General features: G+C 39.9%; 1 pseudogene; it reads left to right on the forward strand.

Annotated features, from left to right (window-relative positions):
- The first annotated feature begins 3,335 nt into the window (after positions 1-3,335).
- Positions 3,336-7,612, forward strand: LOC140235867 (uncharacterized; annotated as a pseudogene).
- Positions 7,613-7,964: the final 352 nt, after the last annotated feature.

A 7,964-nucleotide genomic window follows, 5' to 3' on the forward strand; every position in this document is an offset into this window, starting at 1 on the left:
GTGGTTTTTATCAGCCGAAACCTTAAAAAGTTCTCATTTTAAGATTTTCAAAAGAATCATGTATGGATTGAGACTTGGAATTTGCATTCTAAATGCAAAAAAAAAAAACAAAACAAAACAAAAACAAAAAACAAAAGTCAGAAAAGGAAAAACTCCAAGCTGTATCAGACATTCTGTTATTAACATGAACTTTATCAAAGTTATGTTTAATGCACTGTTGACGATATGGTTTACTTCAGTATGTTATACAATGGCCTTTAGTGCTTCTGTGGTTGGTCTGAAATTGAAGTGTACTCACAATGAAAGGTTTATTTCAGCATTTTCTGAAAAGCTCCAATTGTGCCTCATAAGGTGAATACATAGTAAAGGACAAGTAGACGATGGGGCCGGTAAAACATGATACAAATTCTCACAAATTTTAAATTTTCTCTAGTGTCCCTCCTGAAATGTCCATTGATAGCATCCATTTAAACAATCAAATGGTATGAACTTCTTATAGAGCTGACATTTATTGTGAGCACGGTATCCTGGCTGTAGAACCTATATGACATGTTTTGTATACCGGTATGTATTTACATAAAGGAATGTGTGAGCGAACGTGCGTATGTGCGTGTGTGTGTGTGTGTGTGTGTGTGTGTGTGTGTGTGTTTCTATTGTGCCTGGTCAATTTCTGCCTGCAAACTCCCCTGAGTTCCAGGGTATACCGGGCAGTTTGCGGGTACAAACCCTTGATGGGAGTAAAAGAGTCTGCGCCAAGATTACTACATGCACTCAACTGGCACTGTCCCTCAGAATGTTGGGAGACGCTACAGTACAGGGCCTATGGGAAAGTGTAGTCTTGATGCAGACAACTGAACAACCAGCAAGGGTTTGTGCCTACAAACTAGCGGTCTGGCAACTCCTTCCCCGACCAGATGTTTTGTCAGTTTTTATATTTTTATGATGTACACCCATAGGGCATTCTTTTAGACCAAGTTTCGTCCATGGGCTCCATGGGGTAAATTACACCCTCCAAGGGCCCTTTTCGGGGGGTCCCTGGGGGCCCAACCCGCCCTCCGGGACCAGGCTGACGCACATTTTGTTACTGAGGAGGGTGGCCCCAGCAACTCTGAGGGGTCAAACCTTTTGGGCTTGATAGGGTAAATTGAGTAGTCGCTAGCTCTCTGACGATGGCTATTACACAGAGATCAGCGGCAAAGCTGTATACAGTTCGTTACGGGGAATCTCGAATAAATCTGAGCCTTGCCAGCCTTCTCACTCCGTGGTATCCCTTACAGGGTCTTTAATGAAAGGAGGAAATTACAGAGAATATCTTTCAAATAAAAGACTAGCACTTTACCGAGCATGTGATCGGGTTGGGCAATATAAGTTCATACTTTCCTTCATTATCTTGTCTTCAGATTTTGTTTGAAAAACGGTATATGATTAAATATAGATTGAGATCATTTTTTTTTTTAAGCTGGTGTAATGAAGTGTTCTTAAATGTATTCTGTATCAATGATTATGACCACCTTTCGTCTTCGCCTTACCTCGGCTATCACCAAGCCATCCTCAGGCCGAGAGTAGCTGGCCATGGCAAGGGCGCCCAACATGTTGTTCTGTCCATCGCTGCGGAACTCGGATAGTGGAATCTGCGAGCCAGTGATGACAACAGGCTTGGAGAGGTTGTCGAGCATGAAAGACAGAGCCGACGCCGTGTAGGCCATCGTGTCCCTGCCGTGTAGGATCACGAACCCGTTGAAGACGGTGTAATATCGTGGGATATCCTCTGCCATGTGCACCCAGTCCGCGGCGGCGATGTTACTCGAGTCCTTGATGCACTCCCACTCCAACATGCTGTAGACAATGTGGCTGCCATCCTGGTTTCTATGGATACCATCACAACGGTGAAGAGTTTAAGCATTATGACGTAATCTCCACAAGACCCTGACAAGTTTACATTATTGGGGTTATCCCACGAGACGGACATCCACGAGTCATACAGCCCACGAGACGGACATCCACGAGTCATACAGCCCACGAGTTCGACATTAGAAAAAATGTCCATGAGTCATATAGCCCACGAGTCATCTCGACACTAGGCAATTAAGACCCATGGGTCCGACATTATAGGCAAGCAACTACAGGCATAAGGTGTCATCACTTTGGACCCCCACACTTTTTTTTTTTTTTTAAACCAGGAAGTACGTAAGTGGCACTAGATAGAGATCTTGAAGTGTGAGCGCGGTAAGGTTATGATTTTCCACTGATGACTTTTTTTTTTCTGCTTGTCAGCTGAAGAAACCCGGAAATGGAAGGGGAGAGAGGAGCTTTTTTGATTGTTAGCTCATGAAACCCGAAAGTGGGCCCCCACGCCTTTTGAAAACGTTCCGCCGGCCATGCACGAGTTCGACATTACATCACGGGGCTTAATGTGTCGGTCTCGTGGGCTTTGTTTTCCTTATAGTGTCGGACTCGTGGACCTTGTCAGTGCCTAGTGGCGGAATCATGGGCCTTTACATCGTTTGCCTAGTGTCGAGTTCATGGGCTGTATGGCTCTTGGTTGTCGAATTCGTAAAGTGCAGCATCCACATTATTGGCATCTTAAACGGTCAGAAACATCTGTCGATTAGGCTCTTCAGAAGTCATTCGTAAAAGTGCTTCCCCAATAGCTGTTAATGGTGATAATAATGCCAATGTTTTATAATCATCATTAATTGAATTGTCATTAAGTTATCAGTCATAACGAAATTATTTCCTGCAATGCACATTACATCTTTGATTAGAATGTAATGTATGTATTTACCTCACTGTGATTCTTGTGTCATCTTGACTCGGAAAGAGTTCAGGGAGAAGTAAGTTAAGATAGGATGACTAGACACAGCCAAAGTGAAGTTCAATATTTATCGAATCCACACTCTAAAAACAGTCTAGTCAAATAATTAACTAGATTTCCCAGTCAAGTGAAATTGACTTGAAAATCAGTCAATTATCAGTTACTTTGCTCCCTTTTACTATAATATCTGTCATCGATGAATAACTAAGTGCAATAGTTACGTCTGACGGGTTTCCTTTGATGCGCTTACTGGGAACAAGCGCGGTCGCTTATTGGCCGATCCGCGCGATGGTTCGAGTAACAACTAGCCCGACCAGCCAGACGCTGTTAATACGCTACGCGAATCACGCTACGGGTATGTACAGCGGCGACTGGCGTTATGGTATGGGCTGTGTATAGTTAGTTGAGCACTAGCTGTGTGTTGCGCTGCTAGCTAGCTGGGCCTACTGTTGTGGGCTAGAATAAGCCGTTTTATTTTTCGTTCGGCGATGAATGATTTCATGAGGCAAAGACTGCTGGAATGGGGGATGGAGGAGTTGATAAGACATTTTCAAGGGTAAGTTGAAACTGCATTAGGTCTACCGTGTAGTGCAGTTTTGCACCTGCATGTGGTCGGAAGTGACCGTGAATGATGGCATGACATGTCATGAGTGTGACACTGACTGTATGAATTGATGGGGGGACCGAAAGCTACGCACTTTGTTTTCAGCAGCTAGAAAAATCACGGAAATCATTGGCTTGTGCAATTTCATTTTTATATCTTGATTCTACAAAGTTGATAGAGAAAATTACGAGGGTTGAATGTTAACGCTTATTTTCAGGTCAATTATTAATGCCGGTGTCAAATTTTGTTCTGAAAAATGAAGGGGTCCTAAAGCTACGCAGAATGCCTATGCGTTTGAGTCGTGCAAATCTTGATATTGAAATTTACTGTGTGTGTGTATCGCGTGTGTACCCTGATTTGAACGCGTCGCATTGCGCGTGTATGTTATTTGTATGGTGCGTAGCTTTAGGACCCACTGTACCTTTTGTGTGAATGTGAGGTCTAAACGTTATTGAATCGGTGCGAAACTACATGCACTAGCGGGCTGCCGTCTAGCGCCAATTTAACTCCATTATTCATGTATTGGTAGGCCTACTATCACTCAGACTCGGAGTCGGAGTCTCGGGCTAACCCAGGCTAGGCTACGGCCTAAGCCCAACTTAAATTCAGACTAAGCGGGCTATAGCCGCTAGTACGTAGTGATAATCTAGGCTTAACTTAAGCCTAGCCTAGCCTAGGCTAGACCAAACATTAGGCTATTTAATAGGCCGATCTATCTGTGTTTGTGGACCTTGCATTGTACTGTACTCTGTGTGTGTGCCCGCCCGTGTGCACGTGTGTGTGTGTGTGTGTGTGAGTGTGTTTGTGTATAATCGGCCCGTACTGTATCTCATTATCTGTGAGCTATGTCCAAACTTCGTATCTCTCAGCTATTAAAATCAATCCTCATCAGATTGAGGACATCAAAAGGAATTACGGGGCATTTAAAAAAAAGGGGGCTCTCGTTAAATGCCTTGTAATTTGTTTTGGTTTCTTTAATTCATGTGATTTGTCTCTAATACTTGGCTCATACGTGGTGACTTTTCACAAAGGTGTGATCGAGTAGTGACCATGGCATAAGGTTGTACATGACATTCATTTTTTTTTTTTCATTTTAACTTGCCCTAACAACCACTAAATAGCATTTTTTTACTAATCTCTTCTAACCATGCATACCACTTCCAGGTGGTTAGATCCACCAGATCCACTGACTAGACTTTTTAATTGTTTTGATGTTTTTTATAATATGCAAATGTGGGATATGTATGGGGCGTTCTGCCCCACTACTGACCTATCTCTTTAAGCTGTTTTCACCTGATATTGCCCATCGACATGTAGTACATGTGAACATTAACTTTAGCAAGATCACCCTCGTGCAACTGCAAGAGATGGAGGCCGATTTTTTTTTTTTTTTTAAGTTTTTCCCTAGAAACCAGAAGCTCCTCTTTGAAATGATACATGAATATGTTACATGTAGCCTATTCAAAGGTTAAAGTTTTGGTAAAGTGTCCACTTTTCTGTGGAATTACCCATATTGCTTTTTCCCTTTCAAATTGAAAATAGATTTATACTAGTAACATTTTTTCATTTATTCCAGATTCAGCAGGACTTCAGGATTCTTTATCCAGAGGTTGCAGATAAGCTGTTCTCAGAGTGGCCAAAAATAGCTCCCCTGGTACTGAAATATGCAGACCTCAATAACCCGACATGGCAGGAAGCTTTGACTGTTCCGCATCTCCGTAAGAATATTTTTTTAAAAACCAACACATTTTAATTGAATAACGTTTACAACATTGAAGTTGGAATGATGCAAATAGAGAAATGATATTTGGAATGGGGAAAGAGAGATTTCCAGGAGGAGGAAAGAGAAAGGTCAATTAGAGAATATTAATTTAGTATTATATTCTAACTACAATATAGATTTCAATGGTAATGTTGCTTGTTAGCAAAACATCATTGGGGGTCTTGAAAAGAAATGAGCTAATTGTAATTTGAAATGATAGGTCATCATGCCAAACCATGAAGTTGTTGGTTATATGGCAATGGTCCATCTACTCGAAATTAATTCCAGTTCATTTTCTTTCAAATCAAAATTTTGTGTAGGATCATGAAATCATTTTATAAAGTACTTTATTTCCATACTATGATAATTAGCAAACCATTTGTCATTCCCTATGCCAAACTATGGTCACTCCGAATTCAGAATCATCCCATGTTCCGTTTTATTTCACCTCGGCCATTGGTCTTGGTGAAATAAAACGGGGCATGGGATAATTCTTAAGTTGTCATTCACCTAATGTGGTTTGGGGAATTCTATATTATATATTATCTAATCTTGTTCAATTTGTTTTCTTCCTAATTGTGCAGCATCTTCTGCCAGTGCGTGTCCTGCAGCAGAAGTGAGACCATGACACTTCTTGCACTTCCACACATCGTGAATCCAGGAATGAAGAAGGTGGGGAAGCGCAGCATGAGATGCAGCAGGGTAGAGGCGTCCAAAGCCTTCATCGACATCGGCCCAGTAAGAAAATCAATTTAATGAAAATTATGCAAATCACTCAGCCTCGGACATAGTCTAAGCATGTTAATTTTTCAATTTTAAAGGTAACATGGAGTACTGGTCAATGGTGGAAAATTTTGCTGAAGTTTAATAGGCCTATGATTGATTTTCAGCCAAGAGTACTACACATTTGCACTGTAGTATGGAAACATTTCAACACAAATGTACTGAATATTTTTAAAATCATAGGTTAAAACATGCTTGATACTTTTTGACATCACCCAACGTCAAAAAGTCAGATTAACAGTGTCCCATATAATAATTATGCATTTCTGTGTTAGTTCTGTATCAAAATGATTTTTTTGGATCATTGTTATATGACGAATGTTCTACTATTTCCAGCACATCTTATGTGTATCATGCATTAAATTATTAAGGTTCTGTGAAATTTATTTTATACCGCAAGTACATGTATTCCTATATACCTTTAAATTGTCCTTATCATTCATTTACTGATGAGCATCAATTATTTCACTTAACCAGTTTATTCTCTGTGGTTCATTTTCAGTTTGCTTTAGCTAGCATATATCATGTTCTTTTTCATGACATAATCATGAAATAAAAAAAGATGACAAAATATGCATTTTTTGTTGTGTTGTTGAAAATGTCCCTACTGTAAAATCTCAAACAGAGATGCGAACTGACTTGAAGGATTGCACTCTTTATATTTCTGGGATTATTGATACTAATTCATTTATATATGAAGACTTAGTTTGCAAAAGGGGTTAGATCCAATTTTTATGAAAATTGAGTTATTGATATAAGAACATTGTTCAACTGTGCCTGTCTTTTGAACAAAAGTATTAAGCTAAATTTTCAGAGCAGCTATGAAGAAATGCACTTCCTAATTTCACTTTTCCATAGAAGCCTGTACAAAATCTGGCAAACAAATGCGTTTTTCTCTGAAGTCACAAAAGTGGATCTAACCCGTTTTACGAACAAACTCTTCATATACTTTGAAGATATATTGCGCTGTTTTTACCAAGACAGATATTATTAATATTTACCCCCACTTTGTTTTTATGGAACTCTTTAAAAAGAGCAATTATGCGCCTCTAATCGAGAATTTACTATACTTTGTCCCATGCCTCATTGCCAACACACAAATAAATGGAAATTTGTTTTCTTTTAATACCTTCAAATTATTTTAACAACATTGATTTACACATGTCTTGAGATGACATGTACAAAACGAAAAGAAAAATAAATAACATTTCATATTGCATTTGTCAAATACTCTCCACTGTTTCTTCATGTCATAAGAATTCGTAATTGTAATAATGTGATCTGAAAAGTGATAGAGCACCATAATTTTCTCTTTCTTCAGGTAGGAACAAACCTTCCAGACTACCTCGAAAACTGCAAGCAGAAGCAACCATTTGTGCTCGCCCTTGGAGACATCCTCAAGCTGGAGCAAGTGTTTGTCATTTGTGATGGTGTTGCATTGGAGGCAATGTCCCTCATCCAAGGAGTGGACCTTTGTTTCAAGGCCATCTTTGTTCTCTGGGTAGATTATCCTTGGGAGGCAGCCAACACTTATGACTTTCTGCAGAAAGTCATTTATAAGATGGATGGTGGAAAACCCAACTGCAAGACCACAACCCCATCCAGTACCATTTCCCTTAGGGCTTACATTTCTAATTTTTCATCATAGAGTCCTAGGAAATATTAAAGGTAGTAGCCCATATTTGCAAACCCACAAAACTCGAAGCGGGATGAAATAGGTCCTTTATGACTTTGAAAGACAAGTTCAAAGTATCATAATTCACCTGTCGCCTTTTGTCAATGATATTCAATTCTAGAGAGAGAGAACCAGGGTTTTAGAATCAATTTCTAAGCCTGTCGTCCCGATGCTTTTACGAATGGTGCAAAATTACTGTTGAACGCGGAGCTCATATGATTATATAACATATAATTTATCTATATAATTGTTTTACAAACGGCGCCTCATAGTATGCTCATAGTAGTGCTGCGCAGTTTTCTGCGAATTGTCAAATCGACGATGC

Source organism: Diadema setosum, chromosome 12, assembly GCF_964275005.1.
Source record: "Diadema setosum chromosome 12, eeDiaSeto1, whole genome shotgun sequence".
Taxonomy (NCBI): Eukaryota; Metazoa; Echinodermata; class Echinoidea; order Diadematoida; family Diadematidae; genus Diadema; species Diadema setosum.